Genomic DNA, 21315 nt, shown 5'->3' with positions numbered 1-21315 from the left:
TCTTAACATACAATTAAAATAAAACAAAAACTCAAATAATAAAAGAACTTCCTGAAAAAAAATATCATTCCCAATATATGTACATCAGTCTTCTGGGTGAAAGTTTTGATTAATGCCACAAATTGTATGGCTATACACCTACTAGTTTCTTTAGGTACACCTGTCCACCTGCTTAAAACAAATATCTGATCAGCTTCTCACATGGACGAAACTCTTTGCATTTAGACATGTAAACATGATCAAGAAGTTCAGACTAAGCATCAGAATGGGGGAAGTGGTGATTTAAAGTGCTGTTAAAAAGTATCTGCCCCCCTCTTGATTTCTTATTTTTGTATATTTCTCACATTTACTTTTCAAATGATGAGACACATTTTAATATTAGTCAAAGATATCCCAAATGAATACAAAATGTAGTTCTTAAATTATGATTTTATTTACTACTGGAAAAATGCAATCCAAACCTTCTTGGTCCTATGTGAAAAAGTAGTTGTTGGTTGTGCTACTCTTGTAATCAAGCATTTGTGGTACTTGGCAATGAGTCTTTCACCTAGCTAGAATTTTCAGAATTGTTTTAATTCAGCCACACTGGAGAGTGGCTTGAATTAAGGTTATACCAAAGCATCTCAAATTCTAGAGTTTGACCAGAGTTTGACCTACATTAAAACTTAAAGGTCTGCAGTCGTTTATATGTTGTTCTGGATTCTTTTCTGACCTCCTGCTTGGGTGTTCAGTGCGCTCTTGGATTAATGATCGTCTTTTAGCCTACAGCACTAATACCCAGCATCCAGATTGATGGCAAAACAACTAGAGGCTCAGTGTTCCAACATTGGGAAGAAGGAACTGCTGTCACAGCTAGAGATTGACAAGTTACAACACAAATGCTACGGCAAGGGGGAGCCACGACAACAGGTAAAGGGGGAGATATCATCACCCCCACCATAGATTGGGTACCAAGCCCCAAGTGAGACTGAAGAAGGATCACTGAGTGCGAGAGGAACTAACCTGAGAGATAGGATCATGGTGAAGCTTGAAGCTTGGATCCTCCATAGCCGGTTACCAAGACTACGTGAAGTACCCTCAGAAGATCTACTAGATGATGTGAATCCACCACTACAGACAATACCTACCACCACCATTATGAGATAATGAGCTGATCTACACTGACTAGTGAGATGCCAATGATCACTGAGATGCTTGTCTAAAAGTTGAAGAGCCACAATGACCGGGACCTTCCATGTAGAAGGAGACTAGAGGTCAAGATCAAGGTAACACGGAGAGAAGTTAGCCAACTATTGGAGCTGCAGAAAGGTGCGATGAAGAAAGTACAGCAAGCTTACAAACTTCCAAGCAATGACTCACTGCCTTGCCCAGCCGCTTGAAGAGGTACACCAGAGAGATCAAAGGCAGAAGAATAAACCAGCTGTTCTCCACAGAAGCATCCAAAGTGTACTCTGAGTGGCAGGGGAGCAATTTGAGAACAGCACCACCAAGGCTGGAGACTGAGCAATACTGGAAGAGCGGTGGCAATGTCCAGTGGCTAGTCAATCTAAGAGCAGACCACAGCAACCTCCCCAAGCAGGGTCCAGTAACCATCACAGTGATAGATATCCAAGAAGGGGTCTCCAGTATGAAGAGTTGGACAGCACCAGGCCCCGACATGGTTCAGACATACTTGCTGAGGAAGCTGACAGCGCACCATAAGTGTCTGGCAGTATAAAGAGCCACCTGTTAGTCTCCTGTCAGGCATCATATTGGCTAAGATGAAGAGGCACATGGCTCAATACATGAGCGTGGCATAGAAAGGAATACAAGAAAGCCTATGACTCGATGCTCCACACCTGGATCCTGGAATGCCTAGAACTGTACAAGATCAACAGAACCCTAAGAGCCTTCATTGGGAACTCAATGGGGATGTGACGGACAACACTAGAGTAGAAATTTTCTTAGGGTGGCATGAGGGTGGCAAAGAAATCAAATGGGCTGGCAAAATCAAAGCCTTTTTTCCCCCCAAACATATATGCAGGTGGCTACATATGGTTAAAATGATTCAAATGCAGTTCTGGATTACTGTAATTCTCTTCTCTATGGTTTACCTCATAAATCCCTCCATAAACTGCAGTTGGTTCAAAATACAGCTGCTCGTATTATTTCCAGAACTAGATCCACTGAACATATAACACCTGTTCTTAAACAGCTCCATTGGCTCCCAATTCACCTCCATGTCAATTTCAAGATCCTGCTTCTAACTTTCAAAGCGCTTCATAACTTTGCTCCTCCATATCTATCCGATCTTCTCCATACATACTCACCCCTTCGTACACTCCGCTCTTCTTCAGCTTCCCTTCTGTCAGTTCCACCTGCTCGCCTGACTACCATGGGACTCAGAGCCTTTAGTTGTTCTGCCCCGAGACTTTGGAATGCACTTCCACTTGCTCTACATGTAATAGGGAAGGCTTTAGGACCCAGGGGAACCAATGGAGGGTATAAAAGAGGAAGTAGCAGCAGGTGCTCTTCATTTCCACTGACAAGCGGCTGTGAACAATGGTTGTGTGAGTAGGTGAAGAGCCTGAGAAGTTTTAATTGTCTGCTACACAAACTGTTGTTTTAAACCTCTACAGCAGAGGTTCGAGGTACAGGCTGTTTTTCCTTTAGTGTTTTGTTTAAATTTGTTGAAATGTATTTGATGTTTATTGTATTTTATGTTTTTAGTAGTGATTTTAGAAGATAAGCCAAGATAAGCCAGGTGTGCAGCAAACACAGTTGTCTGCTGGAGGTATGTTAACTTAATATATTTGACATTAAAAAAGTATATTTATGCACTATATAATCTAATTTATATTGTATTGCCTCCTGCAGGGCAGGCTGCACATGTGAATTTGTCACTGTTTTTTCCTCCTCCTTTTTGTTGCGTTTTTTGGTTTTAGTAGGGTCACCTTTTAAAACTGTTTTTTATGCCGGGTTTGTTTTTATTTCTACTGGATTGGTGCAATATTAGTCGGGCAAGGCGCAATCCCTGAGCGGGGCTCTTACCTTAGGATTTTTAGAGGTGCTCCGTGTGGATTTGCAGTGAATAAGTTTTTATTAAGAGTGATTTTTAGTGCCACCGATTATTGCCTGAACTAGCACTTAGTGCATGCGATAAGTGTTCTGTTGGGCTCGTATTTATTTGGGGTGGATTTGTTTCTTTTAAAGCAACGAGCATCTGGGACCGCCAAGGGAGAGCAAGCCCTCAGGTGATAGTTGCATTGCTGGCAGGTTGCACCAATAACACTATCTTGTGGTCGTTAGTGACCTTTCCCATTTTGATGTTTTAGGCCTTTTGCAAACCCTTTGTGTTCTTTTAAAATAATAAATTTTAACATATCTGATTGATATTGACCCTCTTGTCCCGTTTATTCTGGGCTCGTTCCTGTGAGAGCTTTGGGCCTGAAAGTTTGCACAAGGAGTATAGAGGCCCTTAGCGGTTACTCGGTGGCTTTCACTCGCTACATACGGACCACACACTGTCTCACCACTTTTAAATCACTACTCAAAACCCATCTGTTTAGAATTGCATACACCTGATCTGTCTTAGGCTATTTTTACCTTGCTCAGTTTTTATATTTGCTTTTATACTTTTATGACTGTTTATGTCTAAATTTTATCTACCATGTTTGCTATATATACATCTCTCTTATGTTTTTTATGGTATTGTTTACGTGCTACTGTAAGGTGACCTTGAGGGTCTGAAAGGCGCGTATAAATAAAATGTATTATTATTAAAATGTATTAAGTATATACGTTTTTCATATAAATATAGTCTATAACTTAATTATTGTCTGTAGCCCACATAATTACACACTTTAGTTACATAAAACATGTGAGTTTTGATGTTATGTACTGTATTGCCTGTATAATAAATAAATATTAGGGGTTCAACGAAACACAAAATTCACGGTTCGGTTTGGTTCGATACTTTGGTGTCACAGTTCGATATTTTTTCGATGCAAAAAATGTTCATGCTTTTTTAATTTGTCATTTATTAAAATTATAAACATATATTTTAACTGAAATGTACAGTTTTTAAATTAAATGTTGCTGAAACAACAAAGGGATAAAATAATAAATCTATCTGATCGAGAAATCACATCTTTGGAAAAGAGAGTTTATTACAGAGAAATGGCTCTTTCCAAAATAAAAGCTATACTATACGCTTCTTCTGGGCTATATTCTCAGCAGCATATTAAACATATATAAGGAGAATCATGTGCTAACGGCTGTCTAAATGACTCAGGTTGTTACGGTTTGGAGGAGGACTCAAGCGCAGGACTCCGGTTCTGATGCTCACAAGAAGGGTTTATTTACAAGTCACCAGGTGTATATACAAGAATGTGCGGGGGGTGGGGTGTTATATACAGCTGAGTGGGGGGAGAAGGGGTCTCCAGGGAAAGCACGCGTTCTTCAATATATCCACTCACACGATCACAGGCTCACACTCCGACACTGCCACACGGGAATCACACGGGGAAAAATCAGGAAGCTCTGTAGACAGGGAGACAGGGTTAAGGACGATGCACAGAGGAAAACTCTCTTGACAGTACCCCCCCCCCCCCCCCCTCCCCCGACGGGAGTCTCACGGCGACCCCCAGGCTTGTCAGGGTGAGCCGCATGGAACCATACCCCGATCCAAAAGGGCCGCCCGCGGGATCCAAGAACGCTCCTCCATCCCGTAGCCTTCCCAATCCACGAGATACTGCAGACCGTGCCCCCGGCGCCGGACATCCATGATCCTCGAAACGGAGAAAGCCGGGTGGCCATCAATGACCCGGGCGGGCGGAGGGGGTCCGGAAGGAGGGCACAGAGGACTAGAGAGGCACGGCTTCACTTGTGACACGTGGAAGGTGTTATGGATCTTCATATTCCGGGGCAGTTTAAGGCGGACAGAGACAGGGTTAATCACAGAGTCGACTTCAAAGGGACTAATGAAAGTGGGAGACAGTTTCTTGGATTCAGACCTGAGTGGGACAAATCTGGTAGACAGCCAAACCCTCTGTCCAGGTGTGTAGGTGGGAGCAGGGGTCCGGTGGCGATCCGCCAGGCGCTTATTGTGTTCCACTGTGCGGAGAAGGGAGGCCCGAGTCGCTCTCCAGGCACGCCGACACCTCCGAAGATGCTGTTGGACAGAGGGAACAAAGTGCTCACCTTCGACAGCCGGGAAGAGTGGCGGTTGATAGCCCAAGGACGCCTCGAAAGGGGACACACCGGTGGCAGAGGTGGTAAGGCTGTTATGAGCATACTCAATCCATGACAGTTGCTCGCTCCAAGTTGACTGGTTAGTGGAGACCAGGCACCGGAGAGCCGCTTCGAGCTCCTGGTTGGCACGCTCCGTTTGGCCATTGGTCTGTGGGTGGAAACCAGAGGAGAGACTGACCTGAGCTCCGAGGGCACTGCAGAACTCCTTCCAGACACGTGACGTGAACTGCGGTCCTCTGTCTGACACAATGTCCGTGGGGATTCCATGGAGGCGAAACACGTGGTTAGTTAGTAGCCGGGCGGTCTCTAGAGCAGTGGGGAGCTTAGGGAGGGCAACAAAATGAGCAGCTTTGGAGAAGCGGTCCACAATGGTGAGAATAACAGAGTTACCTGACGAGACGGGCAGACCAGTGATGAAGTCAACAGCGATGTGCGACCAAGGGCGACTCGGAGTCGGCAGAGGGTGAAGGAGGCCAGAGGGTGGTTGATGGACGCTCTTGTTTTGAGCGCAGGTCGAGCATGCGGAAATATACTCGCGGACGTCTTTGGCAAGGGAAGGCCACCAGACGAAACGTTGGAGGAAGGTAATAGTGCGGTGGACCCCCGGGTGGCAGGTGAATCTGGCAGTATAAGCCCAATGTAACATTCGTGACCTTACTGAGGAGGGGACGAAGAGCAACCCTGGAGGTCCCGTTCCGGGGTCCAGTTCTGTCCGCTGAGCCTCTCGAATAGCCGACTCGATCTCCCAGGTCAGGGCCCCGATTACACAGGTGGGCGGTAGAATGGGAGAGTCCCGAGTTGTGTCTTCGGAGGCGGCGAATTGGCGTGAGAGGGCGTCTGGCTTGACATTACGGGAACCGGGTCTGTAAGTGATCGTAAACTGGAATCTAGTAAAAAACAGGGCCCACCTGGCTTGCCTGGCGTTGAGGCGTTTTGCTGATCGAATGTACTCCAGGTTCTTGTGATCGGTCCAGACCACAAATGGCTGGGCAGCACCTTCTAGCCAATGGCGCCACTCCTCCAGGGCTAGCTTGATGGCTAGTAGCTCTCGATCTCCCACATCATAGTTGCTCTCTGCAGAGGTGAGACGGCGTGAAAAGTAGGCACAGGGATGCAGCTTACCTCCTTGCTGATGGGAAAGCACCGCCCCCACTCCAGCGTCCGAGGCGTCCACCTCCACAATGAACTGCCGGTCGAGATCGGGGTGGACGAGAATGGGCGCCGAGGCAACGCGGTCCTTCAGATGGGCAAATGTTCGTTGAGCCAGCTCATCCCAGCAGAAGGAAACATTGGGAGAAGTAAGACGGGTCAGAGGCAGGGCAAGTTTACTGTAGTCGCGAACAAAGCGCCGATAAAAGTTCGCGAACCCCAGAAAGCTTTGAAGCTGTCTACGGTTGGAAGGGGTCGGCCAAGCAACAACGGCTTGAACCTTTGCGGGATCAGTCTTGAGGTTACCCCGATCGATGACGTGGCCCAGGAAGGAAACAGTTGAGACATGAAACTCACACTTCTCCCCTTTAACAAAGAGACGATTTTCGAGGAGACGCTGAAGGACTTGCCTGACATGGCGTTGGTGGTCGGCGACAGATCGGGAGAAGATGAGGATGTCATCCAAGTAAATGAAAACGAAATGGTCGATGAAATCCCGGAGCACGTCATTCACGAGAGCCTGAAACACAGCTGGAGCATTGGTGAGACCGAAAGGCATCACAAGATATTCGAAATGGCCCAGGTGAGTATTGAAAGCCGTCTTCCACTCGTCTCCCTCCCTAATCCTCACCAGATGGTAGGCGTTGCGCAGGTCCAACTTTGTGAAGATGGTGGCACCCTGGAGAAGCTCGAACGCGGAACTCAGCAGAGGGAGGGGATACTTGTTTTTAACTGTGATGGCGTTGAGGCCGCGATAGTCAATACAGGGCCGTAAACTTTTATCTTTCTTGGTGACAAAAAAGAAACCAGCGGCAACAGGTGAGGACGAGGGGCGAATGAGACCAGCGGCAAGTGACTCATTGATGTAGTTTTCCATGCTTTCCCGCTCCGGTCGAGACAGGCTATACAACCTACTGGTCGGGAGCGGCATGCCTGGGAGGAGGTCAATCCCACAATCGTACGGCCGGTGAGGGGGAGGGGAGCGTGCCTTATCTGTACAAAACACTTGCGCCAGTTTGTGATAAACAGATGGTATGGAGGACAGATCAGGTGGTTCTGAAATAGTTTTATTGGGTGGTAGGCTCATGGCGGGGGTGGCGGCTTTTAAACAGGACATGTGACACTCCTCCCCCCACCCCGAAATACTTTCTTTCCTCCAATCAATCACAGGGTTATGTTGACATAGCCAGGGATAGCCCAAGACTAGTGGTGTGAGTGGGGCTTTAAAGACGTACAACTGTATGGTTTCAACATGATTGCCAGAAAGAGACAGGGAAATCGGTTCTGTGACATGAGTAATGTCTGGAAGACGCTGGCCACTAAGGGCTGTGACTTGGAGTGAATGAGACAGAGGCTCTGTGCTAAAACCTACTTTTAGCGCCAGCGAGGCATCAATAAAATTCTGTTCTGCCCCGGAATCGATCAGAGCGTCGAGAGAATGAGTCTTGAGACAAACCGCTAGCTTAGCCACAATCATGAGACGAGAAGGAGACTGAGAACAGGTGACCTCGCCCACCCGTACACTCGTCGCTACTGGCGGGCGCTGTCTTTTGGCCGCACCTGGCAATCCATGGCAATATGGCCCTTGCGGCCACAATAAAAGCACTCACCGGCTCTCCAGCGACGATACCGCTCCTTGGGTGACAGTCTGGAGCGGCCCAGTTGCATGGGCTGTTCACTTTCTTCCATGCTGTCCGATGAGTGACTGCCGCTAGGCGCGCCCCCACCTGAGGTCTCCATGCGCCCCGGGGGCCTCTGGGAAATGTAGTTTCCGGTTCCCCGACGCGCCCGTAGGTGCTCATCCATCTTCACACATAGTGTAATCACATCAGACAGGGTCTTAGGAACATCTCTCATCATCAGTTCTCTCTTTAACTCATCACAAATATTATTCAAGAGAGTACTTATCAATGCCGACTGCCCCCAGCCAGTTTCTTCGGCCAAGGTCCAGAATTCAATCGAAAAATCCGCCATACTCCGCCTCCCCTGCTTCAAATTTAACAGTCTGTGGGCAGCCGCCTCCGCTCCGGTGCCTCTTTCAAAAACACTTTTAAATTTGCTGAGGAAGTCCTCGTAAGAAATGTCTGGGGCTGTTCTTAAAACAGCTTGCACCCAGTTTAATGCCGGCCCACGTAACAGTTGAACCATAAAGGCGATTTTGGCCCCATCTGTCTCATATGTTCTTCGTAACTGACGGAATTGTAGGGTGATCTGAGTCAAAAATCCACCACATTCATTGAACTCACCCGAGAAAGGCTCCGGCGCTGGTAACGATCGCTCTGGCGGTTCTGTGGAAGCCGGCGTGGGGGAAACAGGCGGAGTGGCTGCAGATGGATTTGGAGCCGATAGCTGAGGAGAAACAGATGGAGGGGGTGAGGGTGGGCTTACCGACGGTAGACGTTGAGCGAGGGCTTGAGTGAGTGCGGCCAGTTGTTGATTTATGTGCCGAAGCATGTGTTCGTGGCGTTCCAGAATTGCCTCCGGGGTGAGGACGGGTTGCTGGGTGGGATTTGAGTCCGCTGAGTCCATAATGGCTGGATCGTTATTGTTACGGTTTGGAGGAGGACTCAAGCGCAGGACTCCGGTTCTGATGCTCACAAGAAGGGTTTATTTACAAGTCACCAGGTGTATATACAAGAATGTGCGGGGGGGTGTTATATACAGCTGAGTGGGGGGAGAAGGGGTCTCCAGGGAAAGCACGCGTTCTTCAGTATATCCACTCACACGATCACAGGCTCACACTCCGACACTGCCACACGGGAATCACACGGGGAAAAATCCAGGAAGCTCTGTAGACAGGGAGACAGAGTTAAGGACGACGCATAGAGGAAAACACTCTTAACTAAACTTGCTGTAGCTTGACTTCACTAACGCGTAGTAGACAACGATCCAGCGACGAACAGCAGTCACCTCTTGGCTTAAATGCTGCTCCCCTTAATGAGACCCAGGTGTCTCATTTCCCGAGGGCGTGGGCCGAGGGCGTGAACCCACAGTGAGTTCCGCCCCGGCGAGAGAGAAGAGGAAGAGAGAGAGAAACAGAGAGGGCTGATCAGCGTGCAGCTGATCCGCCTGGCCGTGACACAGGTAAAGTTTGTAGCATGTGTGCTTGTTGTTTTTGTCTGCTTCCACTTGTCTTTGCACTAGGATGATGTCGGCGTAAATGTGCAGTCATATTCATTTTGTTCCCACTAGTGCTGTCAGCGTTAATCTGAAATGACGTTAACGCCACAACACTCTCTGTTAATGAGCTACCGCGGATCGCCCCGTGCGTGGGGCTGGACGGCGTCAACCCGTTAACGAGCAAACTGCGCTAAAGCAGTAGTTCCCACCTATGTAACTGAGCATTGCGTGGCACATCCGACATACTGTTTTACTTTTGTCCATGACGCGCTTACCTTAAGGGTCATACTTCACATGAAGACCAAAATAGTTCCAAAGGACAGATCTGAATGAGGGTGGGGGAGGTTCAATTTGCCACGTTGCAACGAGCTTAGCTTCTGTCTTGCTAGCTTGCGCTGCGCTCAGTGGATCTGCGCTCAACAGTGCAGCCTAGGCAGAGTAGTCGAACGTAGCTCCACTGAGCTCTCAACACAGACAGCATCGTCAGAAGAAAAGTTGATAAAATAAATTTAAAATTTTGTATTGTTCGATACATATGCATACCGAACCGAAAGCACTGTATCGAACGGTTCAATATCGATACGAGTATCGTTGCACCCCTAATATCTATGTGTATGTATGATTTTTGGGAGAAAAAAGCTTTGTTAAAGTAAGAAACCTGCCTGAAATGAAGAACAAAAGTCACAGTAACAGAACTAGTATCCCTCTAGGGGAAAAGCTTAGCAGCACCTCGGTCAACAAGGTGAGGGCTGTTCAGCTTGGCTCCAACCCAAGGCTGGCCTCACTGCCTGCCAGCCTTCCAGGAAATTACGACAGAGACTCAGACGCAGCTCCTACTCCATCAGGTGAATGTATACAGTCATATATACACACACAATGTGTTTCTGTGCATGGAGCCTAGTAGTACTAATAAAATCCAGAAAGCAAACACTTATATATGCTTAATATGGATATAGTCTGACTTTCATAATTACAAGACAAGTATTCATTACAAATTGTTGATAAACTTGCTTACATATTGTAATTAAATTATCGTTCTCTATTATTGTTATCAGATATATTTTTTGTCTTGGAATACTGCCACTTAAAACTAAGCTTATACTCAGATAATCATGTTTAATCACAAATTTTATGGAAAATTGACACGGTCTTGGGTTTCGTAGTTCCACACAGTTCCAGCTAGAACCAGTTCTATTTATATTATACATGCTTCCCTTAGGTAGTATTAAAAGGCCAGTTTTATCTATCCATGAAACTATGACACACAACTACAGTAATGATTTAAAGGCATAAGGACCTGGATGATCTTTAATTTCCTGCTTCTAAATTCAAGTCAATATGATTATTGTAGTTGTTGTTCCTCAAAATCTTAGAAATATAGTGTCTAACCAGATGCTTACTGTGTATGATATTACCTTGGACTGTAGTAACACTGTGAGGAATCTTGGAATAATTTTTGACCAGGATATGTCCTTTAAATGCACATGTTAAATATCAGGACTCTTTTCTTGCATTTGCACAATATACTGTACTGACAGAGACCAGAAGACAAAAAACATATTTTCCCACATTTACTTCTCTTCAAAAATACAAAAGAAAATCACCTGGAAAAGCTACTGGTCCGGACGGGATTCCCAGCCGCGTCCTCAGGTCATGCGCGGCTCAGCTGGCTGGAGTGTTCACACACATCTTCAACCTTTCCCTCTCTCTGTCTGTAGTCCCAGCCTGCTTCAAAATGGCCACCATCGTCCCTGTACCCAAATCCTCCACCATCTCCTCATTGAACGACTGGCGACCTGTAGCCCTGACCCCCATCGTAAGCAAATGCTTCGAGAAGCTGGTCAGGGACTTCATCTGCTCTGCACTACCCGACTCACTGGACCCTCTACAGTTTGCATACCGCCACAACAGGTCCACTGATGATGCCATAGCCCTGACACTACACACTGCCCTGTCACACCTGGAGAAGAGAGACACGTATGTGAGGATGCTGTTTGTAGATTACAGCTCAGCATTCAATACCATCGTTCCCTCGAAGCTGGACAGGAAACTGCAGGATCTAGGACTGAGCAGCTCCCTCTGCAGCTGGATCCTTAGCTTCCTGTCTGACAGACGCCAGGTGGTCAGACTGGGCAGCATCACCGCATTCCCCATCACACTGAACACTGGTGCTCCACAGGGGTGTGTACTGAGCCCTCTCCTGTACTCACTCTACACCTACGACTGCACAGCCACTAACAGCTCCAACATCATTGTGAAGTTTGCGGACGACACTACAGTGGTGGGTCTTATCACCAACAGTGATGAGACAGCTTACAGGGAGGAGGTCAGCGCCCTGACCCACTGGTGTCAAGACAACCATCTCACCCTCAACGTCGCAAAGACAAAGGAGTTGATAGTGGACTTCCGGAGGTGCAGAGAAGTACACACCCCCATCACCATCAACGGCGCTGCTGTGGAGAGAGTGAGCAGCTTCCGGTTCCTTGGAGTACATCTGGCTGAGGATCTTACGTGGTCAGTACACACAAACAAAACAGTGAAGAAGGCGCAGCAGCGCCTCTTCTTTCTCAGGAGACTGAAAAGATTCGGCATGAGCCCCCGCATCCTCAGGACCTTCTATCACTGTGCCATTGAGAGCATCCTCACTGGATGCATCACCACCTGGTATGGCAACAGCACCGCCTACAACCGCAAAGCTCTCCAGCAAGTAGTGCGGTGCTCTGAACGGATAATTGGAGGTGAGCTTCCCTCCCTCCAAGACATCTACAGGAAGCGGTGCCTGAGGAAAGCGGGGAGGATCATCAAGGACTCCAGTCACCCCAGCCATAAACTGTTCAGACTGCTTCCATCAGGAAGGAGGTTCTGCAGCATCCGGTCCCGAACCAGCAGACTGAGAGACAGCTTTTTCCATCAGGCCATCAGACTGCTGAACACGTCATAGACACCTCAGCTTCACTACTGGAACTTTAACATTATGCACTCCACACTGTATATAAATGCCACTTGTTTTGCACATATTCAACTCTGTATATTTTATATATTTTATTATTATTATTATTATTATTGTTATTATTATTATTATTATTATTTATTTATTTTTTTAATTTTTTTTTTAACTATTTAATTTGTAAAAATGTGCATACACACACACACCACACACACACACACACGTAGGAAAATATTTAGTATACACATCCAGAAATGCATACACTATTATATATTGTACATATATTTATTAGTTTCAGGTTGGCCATTCTTGTATTTTGCTCGTTTGTGTTGTTGTGTTTGCACATCTCTGTTGCTTGTGGGGCTCGCACACAAGAATTTCACTCGCATGTGCTGTGCCAGTGTGCCTGCACATGTGATGTGACAATAAAAGTGATTTGATTTGATTTGATTTGATTTAATATGAGGAAAAATACACAGAATACACACATCAACAGTTTTGTCGTCATGTGTTTGTATGTCTCAGTCACGAAACCTACTTGATATTGAATGTGAGAAGCCGCTATAACGTCCCCCAGAGGTCAGAGACACAACGTCTGTGTAAGTGCCACTGCTTTTAAGGGTCACAGCGTGGAGGAGGTTTTCTCCTCCTCTCCCCTCTTGTGTTTCTGTGTTGTACTGTCATGTGACTCAGCAGCGCTAGACGAGCAAGCATGCTTAGCAAGCCAGATGCCTATGGTCCCTATTGTTCCCTATTAACCAGAATCACAGAAGAATGAGGCATAACGGACAAGAATCTGGCTGTAATAACTGATAATGGCACCAACATGGTCTCTGCTGTGCGCAAAGCATGTTGGACACACTACCTATATTTTGCTATACTTTGCTTTTCTGCTGAATCTCAAGCAAGTCAGAGTTGGCCTTGAAAGAGTCTTTCCCCACTAAATTCAGTGCTATTGTTGCTTTCTTTCACCATAGCACTAAATCTGCGGACAAGCTCAAAGAAATTCAGAGGCACCAGAAGTTCCCTGAACAAAAACTCATTCAAGTAGTTGAGAGGAGATAGAGAGCAAAAGGAGGCAGTTACCACAGCCAGGTGATTCCCCTGGTGTCACTGCTTCTCAGAACTAGTGCCAAGGTATCAAACTAGCTGCTGAGCTGTCATTGCAATGTCACCATCTTTTTAGGGCTACTGGAACGCTTTATGTTCTTTCTGTCAGCACCTACCATGAACATTAGATTTAAAAACTGGGGATTTCGCGACTCTGCAAATACTGAGTGTGTACAAGCTCCACTTGTTACTGAAATGCAGTCAGTGAGTCAGACCTCAGCACCTTCATCATCTGCACCACGCTCAAGCTCTGTTGCCAACACTGCCCCAGCGCCTGCAACCATTTCAAGCTCGCCTGCAGGGGCTGCTGCATCCCCACCTGCAGCAGGAAGCGGGATATGGGTAGAATTTGGCTTGCAAGTCCTTGCATCTCAGCAGCGTTGGACAGTTGGCACTGAAGCCCTAAGTGTGTGTGCAGGTACTCAGAACAGAGGCCAATTCCTTAGGATCAGGATCCACTACTTTGGTGTAAAAACAGTGCACCAACTTTCCACCCTCTGAGTAACCTGGTAGTATTTGCAACATGAGTGCCAGCCGAGAGGTTTTTGCAAAGGCAGTACAATTCTTAAGGCAATAAAAACATTGCAAAAAACGTGAACATGATATTGTTCCTCAACAAAAAGCTCTAAACAAATCCTCTCTTCTGGATCATTGTTGGGACAGGACCCACAACAATGCTTCTGGGAATATTTCTTTGCACTCCAAGCTTTGGGGGTTGTTAAGTTATTTAAACTTTAAATCTTTAATGCACAAATGTATTTTTTCTTATTATTTTTTCAAAGCCAGAAGCCAATTGAAGTTCACTGAAAGGAAGAAATTGTTTTATTATTGTGTTGTCTTCCCTAGACACATATTCTACTTGGAAAAAAGAGAATTTCTTTTAAATGTTTCACAACATTTGTTACTGGTGATAATTTTGTACACTTTGTCATGGCTCTGGGTCATTTGGCATTTTGAGCTTATAAAGTTTTTCAGATTTTTTGTAATGTTTCAGTTTTTGTCATTTAGTTTAGTCCTTGGTTTTCCTGTCAAGTTGAGTATTCTTCCAGCCCATTCTTTCATATCCCTGTGTCTTTCTCCGTTTTCTGTCCAAGTCTGTCATGTCCTCTGTGTTGTGTCGTTGTTGTGTTGTGCTTTCATGTGTGCTCTCTCGTGTCCCCTTTCAGTATGTCAAGCTCATGTTGTCTCAGTCTACATCTCACTATGTTTCCTGTTTTATTTTGACAGTCTCGTGCTCCATGTTTAGTGTGTTTAGTTTTGCTTCCCCTGTGGCGTCATGTTCATTTGTGCCAGCTGTGTTTCCCATGTGTTTCTACTGTGTATTTAAGTCCTCTGTCTCTCTCTTTAGGGTCAAGTCATCTGTTCATCTTCCCCTATCTTCCCGGTCCTTAGATCTCTGGCCTTGCTCACTCACAGTAAGGCCAGTGCCTGCATTTGGGTCCCTCTCTTATAACTCCACACATCTGCCACTGCAGCCATGACAGCCTGCTGCCCAACACACAATGCATCCGACCCCTACAGCACTTCATGTGTGTGGTGGGTGTACAGGAGGGGTCCATTGAACTGCTCTTTGTCTGGACCCTCACCTAGGACCAATTTGTCTTTGGAGACCCTAACAGGGGGAAAGAAAGAGCCCCCTGACAATATAGTCCCTGGGATAACAGTAAAGTGGCAGTTCACAGAGGGGCATATGGATTACTAAAAATCCAAAATAAATTAAAACTCATGCACCCAATGCTTGTAAATGTCATTTAAACTGTACAATCATTCCACGCTCGAAAAAAGAAATTAAATGTCAAAATTTGCTAACATATTAATGCCTGTTACAAGTGTATTTAAGCTTGACACAGTCTCGTGTGTATATGAGAAATCTTTGTAACCAAGGTAACATTCAGGTTTGGTAAAAGCAAAACAAATAAATGAAATAAAATTATAATTTAGCAAAAAGAAAAAAGAATCGGCATCTTGTGATATTAACCCTTTTGTTTATGTGTCTGATGACCTTCCCCTGGTAAAGTCCTGTTTTCACTCTGACTCTGTCTTTGACTCTGTTTCACAATTCCCTTTCTCATCTGTGCTTCCCATGTTCAAGAGGACCCTGGCAGCTTAGCTCAGTCTTTTCAAAACACTGGTATTAAACGATAGAGATGCTGAGAATTAAGACATCGATACAGCCCACCTCAGCCCTCCATTTACACTGTCTGAAGCTTCTGTCCTGTTAGTCTGTGTGTACACACATACACAGTTGTGTGCAAGCTTTTATCCATTAACTATCCAGTGTACACACACGCATTTTTGGAACAGACATTTATAAAAATAACATTAAATTCATTATCATTCTTGTTCTGTTTTACATACATACATACTCTCGACGAATATAAAACCTCCACTCTACATAGGCACTGGTTTACTCAAGGACTGGTGAGGAGAAGGTGGGATGTGAACGTGAGGGAAGAAGGCTCTCCACTGCTGTGTGATCTCACATTGTTTCATGAAAATTGCAGTCTCTGATGATGGGAATTTCATTTTGTCACTTCATGAAACAAAAGTGGGAGTGGAGAGATGGAAAAGGGTAGGAGAAAATGGGTAAGATGTGGGTGAGAAAGAGGAAAGGCATTAGAGAAGAAGGAAGTGTGGAGGGAATGGGGTATGGGAAGAGGCGGGAAGAAAAGAGGGAAGTAGGAAAAGGGAAAAGCTGAAGTAGGAAAGGCGTAAAAAATAATTAAGGTAGTAAAGAAAAGAGAAGATGGAGTGAAGGATGGACATTAGATGCCAAAGAAATAAGGAAAGGTGATTTGCAGTTTGAAGAAAGGGACGTAACAAAAGAAAGAGAATATTAGAAAAAGCATTCTTTCCTTGTTTCTCCTCAAAGTTTTCTAAATTTGTTGAAGTTTTATCTTTTCCCTTTGCTTTCCCCTAACTTTCCATCCTACTTCATCTCAGCGTACTTCATGTCTCTCTGAAGTCTTCCCCTTAATTTTCCCATATTTCAATTTTTTTTAACCCATATTTCCATTCATCTCCTCCTCCGTTCAACTTTTTCCATATTTTTTCTTAGTCTTCTCCCTGCATCCTATACAATCTGCACCCCACATTAACCCCTGAACACCTCCTCCTTTCTCTCAACCCCACTACTTTATATTATATTTTTTTATATATCAGAAAGCAGGGGATAATGGTATGAAGGGATGCTATCCTCCAGCTGGTCACCAGCTGATACCCCTCATCTCAGCAACAGGACTATGCAACACAATGTTGATGATATGCAAGTAAATATTGTGGAAAAGTGACTGACTCTTAACAGGCTCTAGCCCTGCAACGATTCTAGAAAGGAATAGACTAAGAACCCCCCCTCCCCTCCCCTGGAACCAGCAACACACACAAACACACACCCCTCTAATTTGCATTGCATGCTGAAATGCATGAACAGAGCCCATTAACTGAGGGCACGTGCTGTGTTTTGGTTGTAAGGAAGGGGAGGGGGCTGTCATATCTTTTGAGTTGCTTGATATGAAAACAGTGGTGGTTAGCAATCAATGGAACCTGTGGTTTATTTGGGGTGAAATTAGATTTTTTTATTGGGATGTTTGCATCTCAATGCAATTTTCTGGCTTTATTGTGGCCGACCCAGGAGCATTCTCAGTCTATTTTACAGTAAATTTGTCATGGGGCCAATAAAAGAGTTGAAAGTGAATATGTTTTTTTATCTACTTGCACCCAAACAGGTGCGCTTTGTTAGTTGCTTCTGATCATTGTTGGAATAGAGATCCCTGCTGTCTATATGTCCAGGAGCCTGGTGTGGAGGAAGCCCATTAGTATGATTTGGCAGATGGAAGGAAGGGTCTGCTGGTCAACATGCCACTGCACTGGGAACAATCACTTGGGATCAAAAGACACAATATAGGTTTGTCCCAGTTTAGGTCTGTGAGTGAACTATCCAGTGCTTTATGAAAGTAGCTAGAAAATAGTACTGAGTGGTTCCGTTTGTTTCTGAGAAATTAAGGACTTTTCTTTCTGTTATTAATATTTTGTACTTTAGCTACTCTAAACCTTTACAAACTAATCACTGATTGACTTTGGCCACTAATGCAGATATTAGTTGCAGCTGTCATTATATGCACTATCAATATATAGTGATGCATGGTTGAGGTCAGCTGTTTGTTAGAATGTGTGTTTATATACAAAACACTTTGATTTGGGGTTCATCACTCATTCAATATTTCCTTCATAGGAAAAGATGAAAAAAACAACAACAACTCTGACATAATACATAGTAAGTACATTTCTATCAGGATATCTCAGGGTTGTGTTCATCAAACTACATGTAGAATCACAAAGAATAGTAATTGTGAAATATATAACCATACTTCAAAAATAGTTGAGTCACATACAAAATTTAAAAGAAAATGATTAAAAAAGGGAAAAAAATCATGAAAAACTGCAATGATTTTCATGTCTCACAAATCCATATTTTACTTACAATAGAATAAAAAAAAGATATTAACCCTTTAAAACCTAACATAGAACCAAGTCCGCCAGAGTTATCTTTATATTTTTACATGCTGTAGTGCCATTTTTGGGAGCATTTCAAGTTGCTATACATCAATATAACCATTATAGCCTAAATTTTGATAACATGTATGCATTAAGTCTATAATAAATACATAAATTGCAAAAAAGAGCAATAAACTACAAAAAATTGAAAATCGTTTTTGTTTTGTTTTTTACATATATTTCTAGTTAGAGAAATTTAAGAGGTTTGTCCCTCAAAACTGTAAATACAAAAAAGTTGCACTAAATAATTTCTAACAACAGGAAATTTATTTTGAGTGTCTTCATAGTTTTAGCTTTGAGATACACTAATTTTAAATACTATAGGAAAAATAAAAAATAAATATTATAATGCAAATTTGCAAAAAAAACAGCATGTGCATCAAAATAAACTATTTTCAGCAGTGCGATTTGAGTTCTAAGCATCCCAGAAACTATTCAGAAAAGCATGAAGTCAAACATGACTTTTAAAAACGGCAGTACAGGCATATAAGGCCCCGAAGGTAAAAAAACTACATTTTCCGTGAAAATGACATCACTGCCAACTCAAATGTAAGGAAGGTTATCGCAGAATGTCATTTTTGCAGAAAATATCATGGAAAAGCCTTGGAGCAAAAGATGGCAGATTTACCCAAGGAAATAATTTTGCCAGATAACCCACCATTCACCAACGTCGGAGTTGATTACTTCGGACCTATTGAAGTGAAAAGAGGACGAGGTACAGATAAACGTTATGGAGTCATTTTCACCTGTTTAGCCAGCCGAGTGGTGCACTTGGAAGTAGATAACTCTCTAAGCACAGATGCCTGCATTAATGCTTTGCACCGTTTTGTTAGTCGGAGAGGTCAAGTTACTAACAAAAATCTTAAAGTGTTACTGAAATGCTGACAGGAAAGCAGGACAGAAAACAGCCACAAAGGACCTTAAAGAAAATATTTTTTCTACACTAGAATCATTGTCATCCAGAGTACAGGTAGAACTGTACAACCTATTTGGTCTTTTCATCGTTAATTTTTTTATTTACTCTTTATATTGTTGGATGATGTATGTGTGTGCATACGTGCAAACATACACACGTATTGGGTGTGAATTTTGTGCATGTATGTACACTGAACAAAAAAATAAACGCAACACTTTTGCTTTTGCTCCCATTTTCATGAGCTGAACTCAAAGATCTGAAACATTTTCTACATACACATAAAGAACCATTACTCTCAAATATTGTTCACAAATCTGTCTACATCTGTGTTAGTCAGCACTTCTCCTTTGCCGAGATAATCCATCCCACCTCACAGGTGTGGTATGTCAACGTGCTGATTAGACAACATGAATATTGCACAGGTGTGCCTTAGACTGCCCACAATACAACAACAACTATCCTGTTCCTAGGACTGCACTCTTCTGGACAGAAATCTTGGGTGTTGTTCCTGGGATCTGCTGGAGCCGCGGAGCCTTGTTCTTACCATTCAGCTCACTCCTTTATTCCCCGCAGTTATTTCGTGGTTAAGGCTTTCCTAGCAGCACACTACGTGGTTCCTGTTTGCCTGTAGTATTCCCAGGTACTTGTAGCTGTCCTTCATGTCTGCAATATTGCCTTCTGGTAGTGCAATCCTCTAGTTCTGACTATTTTGCCATGTGTTGGCTTTCTTTTAGTCAATCCAGGCAGTGCCCAGGTTAGTGAGCTTGGTGTTGCAGTCTCGGCTGACTGTTCTGTCTACCAAGAGCTGGTATTTTCCCCCTCTGGTATTCTGCCAATTCCTTTCTGTTCCACACTAATGTACTGAGCCATGATCCTGTTCATCTTAGCTGCTATGCTGCCTGACAGGAGCTTCCATGTCTTGCTAAGGCAAGGCAAGGCAAGTTTATTTGTATAGCACAATTCAACAACAAGGTGATTCAAAGTGCTTTACAGAGACATTAGAAACAAAAACAAATAAAAAGCATGATTTAAAATTGATTAAAACAAGCAAACAAACTAACTAACTAATTAACAAACAAACAAACAAACAAACAAACAAACAAACAAAGAAAACAGTATATAAAATCAAAACAGATAAAATCAGAACACTAGTTAAAATTAGAACAGTAGATAAAATCAGTAGTTAAATGTAAGTTTTGAAATTTAAGCTTAAAAGTGTGGATTTGGTGCTTTTGTCAAATGCAGCTGAGAATAGGTGAGTCTTCAACCTGAAACCTGAGGCTTTCTGGGAGTTTGTTCCAGATATAAGGAGCATAAAAGCTGAATGCAGCTTCTCCGTGTCTGGTTCTGACTCTGGGAACTGATAAAAGACCGGATCCAGATGACCTGAGGGATCTGGATGGTTCATACTGGGTCAGGAGGTCACTGATGTATTTTGGTCCTAAACCATTCAGAGCTTTATAGACCAGCATCAGAACTTTAAAGTCTATCCTCTGACGGACAGGAAGCCAGTGTAAAGACCTCAGAGCTGGACTGATGTGGTCCACTTTTTTGGTCTTAGTGAGGACTCGAGCAGCAGAGTTCTGAATGAGCTGTAGTTGTCTGACTGGTTTTTTAGGTAGACCTGTAAAGATGCTGTTACAGTAGTCAAGCCTACTAAAGATGAATGCATGTACTAGTTTTTCCAGTTCCTGTTGAGACATCAGATCTTTTATCCTTGAAATATTCTTGAGGTGATAGTAAGCTGATTTTGTTATTGTCTTAATGTGTTTTTCTAAGTTTAGGTCTCACTACACCCAAATTTCTCGCCTGGTTTGTGGTTTTTAGATGTATAGATTGAAGTTCTCTGGTGACCTGTAATCGTTTTTCTTTGGCGCCAAAGACTATTGCCTCAGTTTTGTTTTTGTTTAGCTGGAGAAAATTGTGGCACAACCAGTCATTAATTTCCTCGATGCATTTACCAAGAGCCTGTACAGGGCCTTGGTCTCCTGGTGACATTGTGATATATATTTGTGTGTCATCTGCATAGCTACGATAGTTTATTTTGTTGTTCTTTATAATCTGTGCCAGTGGGAGCATGTAAATGTTAAACAGAAAGGGTCCCAAGATGGAACCTTGGGGAACTCCACATGTGATACTTGTCTGCTCAGATGTGAAGTTACCTATTGATACAAAGTATTTCCTGTTTTCTAGGTATGTTTTGAACCAGTTTAGTACAGTTCCTGAAAGACCTGTCCAGTTCTCCAGTCGTTTCAGTAATATGTTGTGGTCAACTGTATCAAATGCT

The sequence above is a fragment of the Maylandia zebra genome, linkage group LG14 (genome assembly GCF_041146795.1).
Source record: "Maylandia zebra isolate NMK-2024a linkage group LG14, Mzebra_GT3a, whole genome shotgun sequence".
NCBI lineage: Eukaryota > Metazoa > Chordata > Actinopteri > Cichliformes > Cichlidae > Maylandia > Maylandia zebra.
Note: the sequence above shows the minus strand (reverse complement) of the source record.